This window comes from Trachypithecus francoisi, unplaced genomic scaffold, assembly GCF_009764315.1.
Source record: "Trachypithecus francoisi isolate TF-2019V2 unplaced genomic scaffold, Tfra_2.0 Lachesis_group21, whole genome shotgun sequence".
Classification (NCBI taxonomy): domain Eukaryota; kingdom Metazoa; phylum Chordata; class Mammalia; order Primates; family Cercopithecidae; genus Trachypithecus; species Trachypithecus francoisi.
The window spans coordinates 45171253-45186932 of NW_022681467.1; the positions used below are offsets into that span (position 1 = coordinate 45171253).

General features: G+C 41.1%; 1 protein-coding gene across 1 annotated transcript in view; it reads right to left on the reverse strand.

Moving 5' to 3' along the window:
- Positions 1-15680, reverse strand: part of PTGIS (prostaglandin I2 synthase) — a 66835-nt gene that overhangs the window by 44006 nt on the left and 7149 nt on the right. The window lies entirely within an intron of this gene.

The following is a 15680-nucleotide window of genomic DNA, read 5'->3' on the forward strand; positions in this document are numbered from 1 at the left end:
ATGCATTCAGCCAGATTCCTCCCGAAGACTGCCCAGTAGGAAGACAGCCCAACAAATACCTTGATTTCAGCCTTGTAAGTTGAAGTGCTGTGGGGCTATCTCGGCTCCACATCTCGGTGCTATCTGCACCTCCGCCTTCTGGGTTCAAGTGATTCTCCTGCCTCAGCCTCCCATGTACTGGGATTATAGGCATGCGCCACCACGCCCTGCTAATTTTTTTTGTATATTTAGTAGAGACGGGGTTTTGCCATGTTGGCCAGGCTGATTTTGAACTCCTGAGCTCAAGTGATCCACCCGCCTCAGCTTCCCAAAATGCTGGGATTACATAACCAAAGAGCCCTGTCACCCGCGCTGGCCTTCTGATCCACCGAACTGAGAACTAGTAAGTGGGGACTGTTTGAGGCTGCTTCTTGTATGGCACCTTGTTATGCAGCAATGAACAACGAACGCATGCAAACTTCCAGCGTGCTTGTACCGCACACTGCCCCCAGCCAAGCCTTGTCTCATCCTTACCTACCACCCTGTGCGGGAGGGGATGTCAGTTCATGAGAGCTGCAGTCAGAGTCATCAGATGAGCCTCACGGTGTTCCAGGGCTGCTGCTCACGGTGGGTCTTTTAGAGGTCCCTAGACCCAGGTTATGATCCCTGTCAGAGCCACTGGGATGCAGAGAGCTCCCAGATACACCTCTTCTAAATGAATGAATGAATGAATGAATCATCACATCTCTTCTCACTATGGATTCATTCACTCATTCACCAAACATTAACTATGAAGCAGGAACTGTCCTGGGTATCAAAGATATAGCAGGGAACAGGGCAGACAAGATCCCTGACCTCATGGGGCTTAGCTACTAATAAGGGAAGCAGACAAAACATTTAAAAAGCAAAATCACATAAGAGAGTGAGAATTGTGGAAGAAAATAAAAGAGATACAGTCCAACGGTGAAAAGAGGAGTAACCTAGTTTTAAAATGCACAAGGAATTTGAATAGGCAGTTCTCCAAAGAATATACACAAATGGCCAGTAAGGCCAGACATGGTGGCTCATGCCTGTAGTCACAACATTTTGGGAGGATTGCCAAGGCAGGAGGATTGCTTGACACCAGGAGTTCAAGACCAACATAGTGAGATCCTGTCTCTACCAAAAAAAAAAAAAATTTAATTAGCTGGATGTGGTGGCACACACTTGTAGTCCTAGCTACATGGAAGGCTGAGGTGAGAGGATTGCTTGAGCCCAGGACTTGGAGACTGCAGTGAGCTGTGATCACACCACTGCACTCTAGCCTGAGCAACAGAGCAAGACCCTGTCTCTTTAAAAAAAAAAAAAAAAAGAAAAAAAGCTGGGGGCAGGGGGGCTAGGCCAGGCATGGTGGCTCACGCCTGTAATCCCAGCACTTTGGGAGACTGAGGAGAGCGGATCACCTGAGGTCAGGAGTTCGAGACCAGCCTGGCCAACATGGTGAAACCCCATCTCTACTAAAAATACAAAAGTTAGCCGGGTGTGGTGGTGGGCACCTGTAATCTTAGCTACTCAGGAGGCTGAGGCAGGAGAATCGCTTGAGCCTGAGAGGTGGAGGGCCACTGCAAGACTTCGTCTTAAAAAAAGAAGAGTAGGGGGTGTCAATAAGCACATGCAAAGATGCTCAATACTATTAGTCATGGGGGAAATGCAAATCAAAACACAATGAGGTATATGAAAGGAAAATAAAATCTCGGAACCCCAGTTCACTATGCCAAAAGGAACAAATTAAGCTAAAAGCTGAGTTGTGCAAGAAACTGTCTTTCCTTTTGTTCCTAAGCAGAGAGCTACAGATAAAAGGTTCATATCTCCACAGGCAGCTACTCACCTTATCTTACATAAAGTGCCCATTTACTGAGCGCGAGATGAATGCATCATTGACTACTGCCTCACCTGCTCCCTTTCTCTTGTAACATGTGGATGACCACACCCTCCCTCTTGCCCCTCCAGCCCACTTTTCCCCCTTTAAATACTGAAACCCTCAAAGTCATCTTTGAAGAAAGGCATAGACCACAGACTGTTTCTGCGATTCTGTGGTTTTTCTTCTCCCTGGCATTGTCCTTAACCTTGGTAAAATAAACATCTAAATTGATTGAGACCCAGCTTAGATAATTTTTAGTTCACAAATTGGCAACCATGAAGGGATTCCATGGAGGTGGTCCTGGCCTTTGACAAATCTCCCGTTGGTGTTTAGTAACGGCTTGGTATCTGTCTTCATTGGTCAAACCAGTAGGACAATTTGTTGAGGGCTGGGAGCTCCCCCCTGCAGAGAATCCCGGATCGCTGAAAATTTGAGATCTATGAGAGCTAAAATTTGAGAGCTAAGTTTTATTTTGTTGTACAACTTCTTTTCTGGACTTTCACTTGCTTTCAACAAGGAAGGCAACTTTTCCTGCCTCCATGACAATGGAGAGCAGGTAACTCCTTTCTGGAGTTTCAACTCACTTCCAACAGGGAAGGCAAGTTTGAAGTTTTTTTCCTGCTTCGTAGATGCTAAAGTGCAGGCCAGGCACAGTGGCTGAAGCCTGTAATCCCAGCACTTTGGAAGGCCAAGGCAGGTGAATCACTTGAGGCCAGGAGTTCAAGACCAGCCTGGCCATCATGGCAAAACCTCGTTTCTACTAAAAATACAAAAATTAGCCAAGCGTGGTGGTGCATACCCGTAGTCCCAGCCACTCGGGAGGCTGAGGCAGGAGAATCGCTTGAACCCAGGAGGAGGAGGAGGTTGCAGTGAGCCGAGATCGGTCAATTGCACTCCTGCCTGGGAGACAGAGGAAGACTCTGTCTCAAAAAAATAAAATAAAAAAAAAATAAAATTTAACCTGAAAGACTGGTTCAGGCCATGGTGGGAAGTGGGGGTTTGACATGACTCATTATACCCTGCGGCATTCATATCAAAGCAGATCTTAAGTCTGATAAGAAACCTTTACATCTATTCGCTTTGAAGCCTGCTACCTGGAGGCTTCGTCTGCATGAGAAAACTTTGGCCTTCACAACCTCTTACTATAACCCAGACATTTCTTTCTATTGATAATAACTCTTGCAACCAATTGCCAATCAGAAAGTTTTAAAATCCACCTATAACCTGGAAGCACCCCCCACATCAAGTTGTCCTGTCTTTCTGGACTGGACCAACGTATATCGTCAATGTATTTGATTGATATCTCATGTCTCCCTAAAATGTATAAGCCAAGCTGTGCCTCGACCACCTTGGGCGTGTGTTCTCAGGATCTCCTGAGGCTGTGTCATAGGCCATGGTCACTCATATTTGGCTCAGAATAAATCTCCTCAAATATTTTACAGAGTTAGACTCTTGTTGTCGACAGTGTTGATGTATGTATATGTGTGTTTATGTGTGTGTATGCATGTGTATGTGTGTGTATGCATGTGTGTATGTATCTGTGTGTGTATCTGTGTGTGTTTATGTGTGTATATTCATGTGTATGCATGTGTGTGTATGTGTGTGTGTATGTGTATGTATCTGTGTGTTTGTGTGTATGCATGTGTATGCATGTGTATGTGTGTGTATATGCATGTGTGTATGTATCTGTGTGTGTATGTGTGTGTGTTTATGTGTGTGTATGCATGTGTGTATGTATCTGTGTGTGTATGTGTGTGTGTTTATGTGTGTGTATGCATGTGTATGCATGTGTATGTGTGTGTATATGCATGTGTGTATGTATCTGTGTGTGTATCTGTGTGTGTATTCATGTGTATGCATGTGTATATGCATGTGTGTATGTATCTGTGTGTGTATGTGTGTGTGTTTATGTATGTGTGTATGCATGTGTATGCATGTGTATGTGTGTGTATGCATGTGTGTATGTATCTGTGTGTATATGTGTGTGTTTATGTGTGTATATTCATGTGTATGCATGTGTGTGTATGTGTGTGTATGTGTGTGTGCATGTGTATGTATCTGTGTGTTTATGTGTGTGTATGCATGTGTATGCATGTGTATGTGTGCGTATGCATGTGTGTATGTATCTGTGTGTTTATGTGTGTGTATGCATGTGTATGCATGTGTATGTGTGTGTATATGCATGTGTGTATGTATCTGTGTGTGTATGTGTGTGTGTTTATGTATGTGTGTATGCATGTGTATGTGTGTGTATGCATGTGTGTATGTATCTGTGTGTGTATCTGTGTGTGTTTATGTGTGTATATTCATGTGTATGCATGTGTGTGTATGTGTGTGTGCATGTGTATGTATCTGTGTGTTTATGTGTGTGTATGCATGTGTATGCATGTGTATGTGTGTGTATGCATGTGTGTATGTATCTGTGTGTGTATATGTGTGTGTTTATGTGTGTATATTCATGTGTATGCATGTGTGTGTATGTGTGTGTATGTGTGTGTGCATGTGTATGTATGTGTGTGTATCTGTGTGTGTATGCATGTGTATGTGTGTGTATGCATGTGTGTATGTATCTGTGTGTGTATCTGTGTGTGTATTCATGTGTATGCATGTGTATGTGTGTGTATATGCATGTGTGTATGTATCTGTGTGTGTATGTGTGTGTGTTTATGTATGTGTGTATTCATGTGTATGCATGTGTATGTGTGTGTATGCATGTGTGTATGTATCTGTGTGTGTATATGTGTGTGTTTATGTGTGTATATTCATGTGTATGCATGTGTGTGTATGTGTGTGTGCATGTGTATGTATCTGTGTGTTTATGTGTGTGTATGCATGTGTATGTATGTGTATGTGTGTGTATGCATGTGTGTATGTATCTGTGTGTGTATCTGTGTGTGTATGCATGTGTATGCATGTGTATGTGTGTGTATGTATCTGTGTGTGTATCTGTGTGTGTATTCATGTGTATGCATGTGTATGTGTGTGTATATGCATGTGTGTAGGTATCTTTGTGTGTATGTGTGTGTGTTTATGTATGTGTGTATGCATGTGTATGTGTGTGTATGTGTGTGTATGTATCTGTGTGTGTATCTGTGTGTGTATGTGTGTGTGTTTATGTATGTGTGTATGCATGTGTATGCATGTGTATGTGTGTGTATGTATCTGTGTGTGTATCTGTGTGTGTATTCATGTGTATGCATGTGTATGTGTGTGTATATGCATGTGTGTATGTATCTGTGTGTGTATGTGTGTGTGTTTATGTATGTGTGTATGCATGTGTATGCGTGTGTATATGTGTGTGTGTGTGTGTGTGTGTATGTATGCCTTTATGCTTTCTTTTTTCTCTCCTAGGTTCTTGTTTTTTGAGAAAAAAATTTTTTCTTCCCAGTCGACTGATTCTGTTTTCTCCATTTACTTCTGCCTGTCTCTCCTTCCTCTCGCCGCCCTCTGCTGCATGAGGGACCTAAAATAATTTCTAACAGCCTGGGATTCCTTAAAGAAAACAGAGAAGGCGCCAGACTCCTTCTGGGGAGAAACTTCTGTTTTTCCTTATGGAATCCTAAGAATGTAAAAAGACAAGTTCCTCTCAGATCTTAAAATGATTGTTTTTGTATTGCGTTATCTGATTTCTTTTCTTTTCTTTTCTTTTTTTTTACTAAAATAGTTATTACTACAGGGTCTACTCTTGTGTATTTAAGAGAGGGAGTGGTGTCTTTGTAACAAAGTGCACTGTGAAAGCATTACATGGCCTAGTCTCATGATATCTCTCTCCCTTTGGAGACCCAGGATTCAGTGTGGGCTCTGCCCAGAGCTCAGAGGTCCAGTTAAAAGACAGAGACTAAATTTAAAACTACCTATCTAAATAAAATTGGTCTCCTCATAAAATCCTACGGTAGATTCCTATAATTTTATGTGTGGTTTGTGGCTTGGCATCCATTTTTAATCTCCCTCTAACACATCCAGTCTCTCTCTCCTTCTCTCTGGCTCTCTCTGGCTCTCTCTCTCTCTCTCTTTAGAGATATACATTTCCCTATCTGATTTTCACCCGAGTTGTTCCTTTAGTATGTAAGTTTGGTTGACAATTGCCTAGGGTAATGAAACAGGTTATCACGAAATTGGAAGTCTAAGCTAGTTGTCCTTTTTAGACCCAGGAGTCAAACCCCTATAACTTAATAGTACCAGGACTTAAAAGCGATACAGAAAGTTACATGGATGTAATAACTTTTATTTAAAATTGTTTTATATCAGCTTTCCTAGGCAAATAAAAACACAAAACAACTTAGACATATTAAGAAAAGCCAGGAGCTTTATAATAGGAGAAAAAAGGGGTCTTATGAATTTTATCAGGTCTACTTCTGCCTGTCTAATATGTCTATGGATTTATATGTCCTGTATATAATGTCTCACTACACAAAAATACATAAAAGAGGTCCAATTGGCTTAAAGAAAAAAAATCAAATACTTTATCAGAAAAATAGAAACTTTAAGCCCAAATGGTTTTTCAAGCTCACATGACTTAAGTAAATCTTTAACAAATAAGCGGGTTTCTAAATTATTGGTAAAATAAAATTAGAAATGGTTTCAGCATTGTCAATATACATTATTTATTGTTTATATTTATTAGTCAAAGGGTTTTATATTTATCTCTGCTAGATATAGGTGACAAAATTTGGCATGAGGATTATGAAGCTATAAATCCAGCCCAAAAGAGAATTATCGTTGCATAACTTTTTGATAAATAAGGCATTTAATATTGTTCCTTTAATGAAAACTGTTAAATCCTGAGTTATTGGCAAAAAAAACAAAAACCACACATGTATTTAACTTTAAGGTTCTTACTTAAGTAAACATCTGAAATTCACAGCTATAAAAATGATTAACAGGGAAATAACTTTAAATAATGACTATCACAGTTTTCATAAGTAATCTAGGTAAACTATTTTTAAAAATAAACTAGGTAAATGTAATGAAATAAATGCTTATAAATAAATGTCATATAGTTCAGAATCTAAAGTGATATTAAATTAAATAATAGATACCCATTAAATGTCTGGGTCTTTTCCAATTTTTCCTTAAAAAATTATAGAAAAACATTTTTCTTAAAAAAGTGTTCTTATTAAAAGGAAATAGTTTTGTCTAATTCAAAGGTTGTTTATTAAACAAGATACAAGGTAGAAGTAAATAAGAGAGATGTAAAGAAAATTATAAAGGGGTATCTTTGGCAAGAAAGGTTAAAAGAAAAGTAATTACATATGGAAAGAATCCTGTAAAAATTTTTTGTCCTAAAATAAAATGATTGATCATTTACAAAAGAGAGATGTTTAGGATAAAACAGGAAGCATGTTGTAAATGGTTTGTGTAAGTCATAATAAGGTTTATAAAAAGAGAATTTATGAAAAAAACTTTATGTGATCAAGTTGACTATAATTAAAAGGAAATTATTTATAAGTCTTTCCAGAGTTTGGGTTTTGATATTAAAAATGCACTAATACCCTAAAGAATTGGTTAGAACAACATTTTCTTAAGGTGTTGCTTTACTCTTAATAAAGTTACATGAGATTTTAATTTTTTAACCCAAAAGTTCAACTTTTATTGCATCTTGCTATTTTCAGCTTTCTCTCTCCTTTGAGAAGGACTGAGAGAAGAATTCTCTCCTTCAACATTTTCTTCAGCTCATATAAATTTTTTCCCTCAGATCCTAACTGTTGTGGCCTGATGCTAAAAATGTTTGATCATAAAGGTCTAAAGGAAATGTTTTCGTCCAATATAACATTCTGTGCTCCTGGCATTTCTTAATATGTCCAAATTGTTCTGTGTTTTGATTTGCCTAGGAAAGCTGATATAAAAATTTTTTAATGAAGGTTATTACATCCATGTAACTTTCTGTAATGTTTTTAAAGTCCTGGTGCTGTTAAGTCAGAGGGCTTTGACTCCTGGGTCTAAAAAGGACACCGAGTCCTGCAAAATCTTAAACACTGATAGCGGTTAAAGCCTCATCTTCAGACCTGGGAGATGACATTCAAAATAAGCTGCATTTGTGAGACACGGAGCCAGAAATGAAAACTATTCAACCTCTCTAGGCCAGGGACTATCATGGAAGAGGTGGGCATATGAGATTGTAAGGGCTGATTTTGAGAGATTAAATTAGTTCAGAGTTTCTCTATTAATTAAACATTAACATCAAGGGCACACGGATGCAAGACCAGCATCTGGGCTCCTGTGTCAGATTAACAAGGTTTTCCTGAAGCATTATCCCACCCTGTAATTAAAAAATTATAAAAGTTTAGAAAACGGTTTATGGAAATTACATCTTAGGGTCAAGATGATTAAAATTTAATAGATTTGTTTATAAGATTTGAGAAACAGGATTTAATTGGCCTCATGCTGTCTTTATTAGAGCTTATTATTTGGGAAATTAAGTCTCCTCTCTCAAAGAATAAGGTTTTTAGGCCGGGTGTGGTGGCTCATGCCTGTAATCCCAGCACTTTGGGAAGCTGAGGCGGGTGGATCACTTGAGGTCAGGAGTTCAAGACCAGCCTGGCCAACATGGGGAAACCCTGTCTCTACTAAAAATACAAAAAAATTGGCTGGGTGTGGTGGCAGGTGCCTATAATCCCAGCTACTCGGGAGTCTGAGACACAAGAATTGCTTGAACCTGGGAGGTGGAGGTTGCAAAGAGCCAAGATAACACCACTACACTCCAGCCTTGGTGACAGAGTGAGAGTGTCTCGAAAACAAAAAAGAATAAAGGTTTTTGCCTTTTTTCTGAAATCTCTGAGTTATACTTTTGGCTAAATGAATGACTTATTTTATAATAACCTGTGATCCTATTTTGTGATATCAAGTGTTTTAAACTTTCTGTATTTGACAAACTTTCCAAAATAAAACAGTAAATTCACTAATTTGACCTCATCAATTTTTCAGCATTAGTCCTCTGAAGTCCAAAAAAGACACATTCGGCTTATTTGGTAAAATAAAATCATATAGGAAGCACTGTCAAATATGAAATGGTGTTTAATCTTCTTTGGATTATATTTATATAAATTAGTTGTTTATGTAAATGAGTATGTGTTCCAAAATTGTATGAGATTCCTGTGATTCTGATATGTCTTAGTATATATCCTCAGTAGTAATTATGATTATTATGTAAAACTATTGTATACCACAGAAGTAACCAAATTTCCTTGTCAATCGTGTCTTTATGGCTGTTCTAAGACTTCCGTCATCAACAATTGTTTTAGTTTCATCCTTTTATAGGTGATTTATAATCAGCTGTAGAACTCTGAAGAGTACTCTTTTTTTTTTTTTTTTTTTTTTTTTTTTTGAGACGGAGTCTCGCTCTGCCGCCCAGGCTGGAGTGCTGTGGCCGGATCTCAGCTCACTGCAAGCTCCGCCTCCCGGGTTCACGCCATTCTCCTGCCTCAGCCTCCCGAGTAGCTGGGACTACAGGCGCCCACCACCTCGCCCGGCTAATTTTTTTGTAGTTTTTAGTAGAGACGGGGTTTCACCATGTTAGCCAGGATGGTCTCGATCTCCTGACCTCGTGATCCGCCCGTCTCGGCCTCCCAAAGTGCTGGGAAGGAGTACTCTTAAATACTCTTCTGACAACCCTAATTGTGCCATTGGAATAGAGAGAAGAACTTCCTGGGCTGTCATGGAGAGCTGATGTATTCATGAGGATTGTTAATCCAGTCTTGAGCACAACAGGAGTTAATCGCATGAACTGAACTAACAGGAGATTGAAACAATCTTTTATGAGTTTTTGTTTAAAACATTTATTGATTCTTTTTGTTTTGTTTTACAGAGTCAAGAAAACTTTCTCTTCTAAGTTGTTTATAGCTTTTAGCAATTTTATTGCTAAAAGTTTATTGCTTTTATCAATTCAGTTAGCTGTTTATAGCTTTTAGCAATTTAGTAAAGTATACTCTCACGAGGAAAATTTAAAACAGAATTTCTTTCTCTTTACCTATTTTTCCAAAACTTGGAAACTATTTGTGAATATTCTTAATTTATGGCAATGTAGTTATTTGTGTAAGTTCAATAAGTATCTTTTTTCTTTTATAACAGGGTATAATTGAAGACACTGTTAATTTTACCAAGGCTTTAACTGGAATGACATATTTTCAGACTTCTTTGAGAAAATGAGGCTGAACTATAGAGCCAATAAAAGCCCCTTGGAAAAACTGGCTTCATATACCCTGTCCTTTACAGGGTCCTGACCTGTGGAAAGTAAAGAACGTCACTTTCTGAATTCACTCAATTCATACAGGTATCTGCAGGCACAGATAAATCCTTGGCTGGGTGTGAGGCTTTTAAAAAGGTCTCATCTTAGATTCCTTGCGGAAAAGCTTCCAGCAAAGCCAACTTTAAAAAGAGAGAGCCCATATGGCAAATGATTAGTCTTGCTTCACTTTATGCAAATAATCAAGCCAAGTGTAATAGAACTAAAATTTATTTTACAAATAAATTGGTCCTACTGTGATTTTGTCTTTAATAAAACTGGGGAATTGGAGAGAGAAAAGTCATGTTTCAAAATTAACTATTGTACACCTGTTATTAGATTCTAGCTTTGTCTAATGTTTTTCAATTTTTATTATTTTCTACAATTTGGACTGAATTCTAAAACTTCTCCTGGCTACAGTTCTCCAAAATAATGTTTCCAATGTTTTCCCTTCTTTCTTTTTTTTTCCCCCTCATTTTTTCTGATGTGAAATCACTGAAAGTTAAGCTGTGCTTTTCTTAAAGCCCTATAAGCTGAACTTAAACTTTGGAAGAAAATAAAAGCAATCTCTTTATATGCATAAATAATTTTCATACCTGCCTACTGATATATGGACTTGAGAGTAATATGGCCTCTATCAGTTTTCCAGGCTTGTTCTTTCTTTTTTGTTTATCTGCTTATTTCCTCCTTTTTCCCTGTTTTCTTTCTCTCCTCCTTCCCCTATATTTTCTTTGTGCAATGTGAGACTTCACAGCCTACTAAAAATGAGCTTTCCTAACAATGTGGGACCTATTTGTCTAGAAATAAACCATCCTAGACATGAGAGATCAGACAAAAACTAACACCAGACACTCATTTTCTTCTAAAATGCTTTCTCCAAAAGATCTTAAATAGAAAACGGGGGCAGGCATACATGGTGGTTCATGCCTGTAATCCCAGCACTTTGGGAGGCTGAGACAGGAGGATCACTTGAGCCCAGGAGTTCAAGACCAGCCTAGGAAACAGAGTGAGACCCCATCTCTACTTAAAATTTAAAAAATTAGCCCAGCATGGTAACACATGCCTGTAGTCCCAGCTACTAGGGAGGCTGAGGCAGGAGGATCGATTGAGTTTGGAAGGTTGATGCTGCAGAGCAAAAACCCTATAGGAAGAAAGAAAAGAAAAAAAAAAGAAGAAAAGAAAAGAAAACCAGGGAGAAAAGAAAAGAAAACCAGGGAGAAAGGAAAATAAAAACTCAGGACACCAATTCACTCTGCCATAAGGAAAAAATTAAGCTGAAAGCTGAGTCATGCAAGAAGCTGCCTTTCCTTTTGTTCCTAAGCAGATAGCTACAGATAAAAGGTTCAGTATCTCCATAGGCAGCTACTCTATGCTCACCGTATTTTATGTAAAGTGCTAATTTACTGTGCATGAGACGAATACATCATTGACTATGACCCTACCCGCTCCTTTTCTCTTGTGACATGTGGATTACCATACCCTCCCTCTTTCTCTTACAGCCCACCTTTCCCTCTTTAAATATTGAAACCCTCAAAGTTGTCTTTGGAGAAAGGCACAGACCTCTCGTCTGGGCATGTCCTTAACCTTGGAAAAATAAACATCTAAATTGATTAAGACCTGTCTCAGACACTTTTTCGTTCACAGGTACCACTTCACCCACCAGGATGGCCATAATAAAAATAAAAATTTTAAGAAAGGAAAATAAGGCTGAGCATGGTGGCTCAGGCCTATAATCCCAACACTCTGGGAGGCCAAAGTGGGAGGATCACTTGAGCCTAGGAGTTCAAGACCAGCCTGGGCAACATGGTGAGACCCTGTCTCTACAAAAAATACAAAAATTAGCCAGGTGTGGTGGTGTGCACCTGTAGTCCCAGCTACTCAGGAGGCTGAGGTTGGGGGATCACTTGAGCCTGGGAGATGGAGGCTATAATGAGCTGTGATTGCGCCACTTGACTACAACCTAAGCAAGAGAAAGAGACCCTGTCCCCACCACCAAAAAAAGGAAGAAAATAAGTGTTAGCAAGGATGTGGAGAAATGAGAACCCTCATACATTGCTGGTGGGAATGTAAAATCGTGCAGCTGCTTTGGAACGCAATCTGCCAGTTCCTCCAAACGTTAAGCATAGACTTACTACAAGACCCAGCAATATACCCCAAAGAATTAAAAACGTTTGATCTTATATAAATGTATACACTATTATTTGTAAGCAGTGTCAGAGGCGTTCAAACCAGAGCAACTCCATGTTGAATAGGAGCTGGGTAAAATGAGGCTGTGACCTGCTAGGCTGCAATCCCAGAAAGAAGTTGTGCATTCTTTTTTTTTTTTTTTTTTTTTTCTGAGATGGAGTTTTGCTCTTATTGCCCAGGCTGGAGTGCAATGGCACGGTCTCAGCTCACTACAACCTCCGCCTCCCACGTTCAAGTGATTGTACTGCCCCAGCCTCCCAAGTAGCTGGGATTATAGGCATGAGCCACCATGCCCAGCAAGTTTTGTATTTTTGGTATAGACAGGATTTCATCATGTTGGTCAGGCTGGTCTCGAACTCCTGATCTCAGGTGATCCACCAGCCTCCACTTCACCAAGTACTGGGATTACAGGCGTGAACCACCATGCTCAGCCAGGGAACTAGGCATTCTTAATCACAGGATGTTTACGATTAAGGGAACAGGTTAATAATGCTTACCTCACAGACCCAAGACTTAACAGATCCAGGACTTAACAGACCCAGGAAATGTTCTGATGTCCCGATATTTTATGAACAAAAGCCTTCTTAGTTTAAGAATACGTTTTGCTTTAAAGATAATAATATAGATTCTTATGGAAGACCGTAGGTAACAATCCTTTGTCACCAGCCCTTGTGGTAGAGCACATCTCTCTCATGATTTTTATCTTCTATATAAACAAGAAGAATTGTACCTAAGGCAGACACATTCCTCCTCTTGCCTTTGGGAACGTCCTGGTCTGTCTATGGTGTGGCCACTCTCGTTCCTTTACCTTCTTAATAAACTTGCTTTCACGTTACTCTGTGGACTCACTCTAAATTATCTCTTGCATGGGATCCAAGAACCCTCTCTTGGGGTCTGGATCAGGACCGCTTTTGGGTAACAGCAGCATTATTCATAATAGCTGAAAAGTGAAAACAACCCAAGTGTTCACCAAGTGACGAATGGATAAACAGAATGTGGTGTATCAATGCCATGGAACGTTACTCAGCCACAAAAAGGAACGAAGTACGGATTCATGCTGTGATGTGGGCGAACCTTAAAAACATTAAGCCCAGTGAAAGAAGCCAGACACAAAAGGCCACATATTGGATTAATCCATTTATATGAACTGTCCAGAATTGAGAAATCAATAGAGACAGAAAATAGATTAGCAGTTGCCCGGGACTGGAGGAGGGAGAAATGGGGAGTGACTGCTAATGGGTACATGGTTTCTTTTAGGGGTGATGAAGATATTCTAGAATTAGATGAGGGTGATGATTGCACAACCTGGTGGATATACTAGAAACCATTTAATTATATACTTTTTTTTTTTTTTTAGATGGGGTCTCGGTCTGTTGCCAAGGCTGGAGTGCAATGGCACGATCTTGGCTCACTGCAACCTTCACCTCCCAGGTTCAAGCAATTCTCTGCCTCAGCCTCCTGAGTAGCTGGGATTACAGGTGCCCACCACCAAGCCTGGCTAATGTTTTGTATTTTTAGTAGAAACGGGGTTTCACCATCTTGGCCAGGCTGGTCTTGAACTCCTGACCTCGTGATCCACCCACGATCTCAGCCTCCCAAAGTACTGGCATTACAGGTGTGAGCCACTGCACCCGGCCGAATTACACACTTCAAAAGGGTAGCTGGAGTGCAGTGGCATGATCATAGTTCACTATAACCTCAAACGTCTGGACTCACGCAATCCTCCAGCCTCAGCCTCCTGAGTAGCTGGCACTATAGGCACATGCCATCACACCTGACTTTTTTTTTCTATTGTTTATAGAGACAGGGTCTTGATGTGTTGCCTATGTTGATCTTGGGCTCAAGCACTCCCTGCTTGCCCTCCCATAGTGCTGGGATTACAGGCATGAGCCACTATGCCCAGTCCAAAAGGGTGAACTTAATGGGATATGAATTATATTCCATTAAAGAAAAAAGAAAGCAGAGTGGTGTGAGACAGTGAGGGGGGCCAGTTTACAGAAGGTGGTCAAGGAGGGCCTCCTCAGGAGATGCCATGTGAGCAAAGACCAGAAGGATGTAAAAGGAGTGCTCTGGGAGGGGCAGGGAGGACAGTGTTACAGGCAGAGGCAACAGCAAGTGCAAAGGCACTGGGGTGGGAGCATGCTCGCTGAGGTTTTCAAGACAGCAGGAGCCAGCATGGCTGGAGTGGAGAATGTGGAGGCGAGAGGTAGGCAGTGATGCCGGAGATGACCTTGGGACCACGAGGCCAAGGTGAGAATCTGGCTCCTCTGACACGTGGGACAGGGATCCACTGGAGGGTTTGAAGCAGGAGCCAGTAAGTGATGTGACCACACCTTTAAAAGGTCATACCAGAGAAAGACAAGAGGAAGGAAGGAGATGTGTCAGGGAACTACTGTGACCCCCCAGGACAGCAACATGGTGGAAGCAACGGCTATGGTCCCTGGGGAGCCAGACCTGACATCTGAGTCTCCCACTTTCAGCACAGGGGCTTTTGTTTCACACCCAGCAGTTCAGGGAAGCAGCCACTTCTCTTCCTCCTTTCCCCTTCCCTCTCTACCTCCTTCTGCCCCATCTCCTGCTCCCACTTTCCCTCTACCTGGCTGCTCCCAATATAACCCAAAGGGTGGGACAGGTGGTGGACAGGAACAAATGGCCAGATTTGAGGGCCAAGGCTGGGAAAGATGGGAGCAGAACCAAAGACGAAATGTGAGGGCCTAGGAAGTGCCTCTCCCAACCATTCCCTCCTCTCCTCAGCCCATCCCGGCTTCTCTAGTCAAAGAGGAGACTTGCAAATTTGGGCTCTATCAGTCTAAGGAGGTACAGGGCCTTTCCTTGCCCCTCATTTTCTTGTGAGCCCCTGGGCTGAGGCCACTTCTCCTGAAGCCTCCACGTGTCACGCTGCCCGAGTAGCCTTGGAATAACTGGTTCATGCCAGCCCCCTTCCAGCCCAGGTCAGAGCCTGGCAACCTGGACTCAGGAGCAGTCATTTTTCCATAAGAGGCAGGAGGGCATGGTCATGATGAGCCCGAACTTTAGCACCATACTTCCTGGCTTCAAATCCCAGCCACGCTTCTTGCTGGCTGTGTGACTTAGCTTCTCCATGCCTCTCTTTCCTCATCTATAAAATGGGAGCAACAATGCTACTGACAGCATCAGGCTGTGCCAAGAGTGAGGGGAGTTACAGAGCACCTGGCACCTGGCACCTGGTAGCTGCGGGGCAGCTGAGAAGCAGGAGCAGTAAGATTCCGGGGCACCATTTACCTAGTGCCAACTACACATCAGGTGCTATACTTGGCATTTTCCAAACATTTCCTTGCTTGGAAATAATGGCTAACATTTAATGAACCCTGATGGTGTGAGAGACACCACACTGAGGACTATCCCAGTGACTCA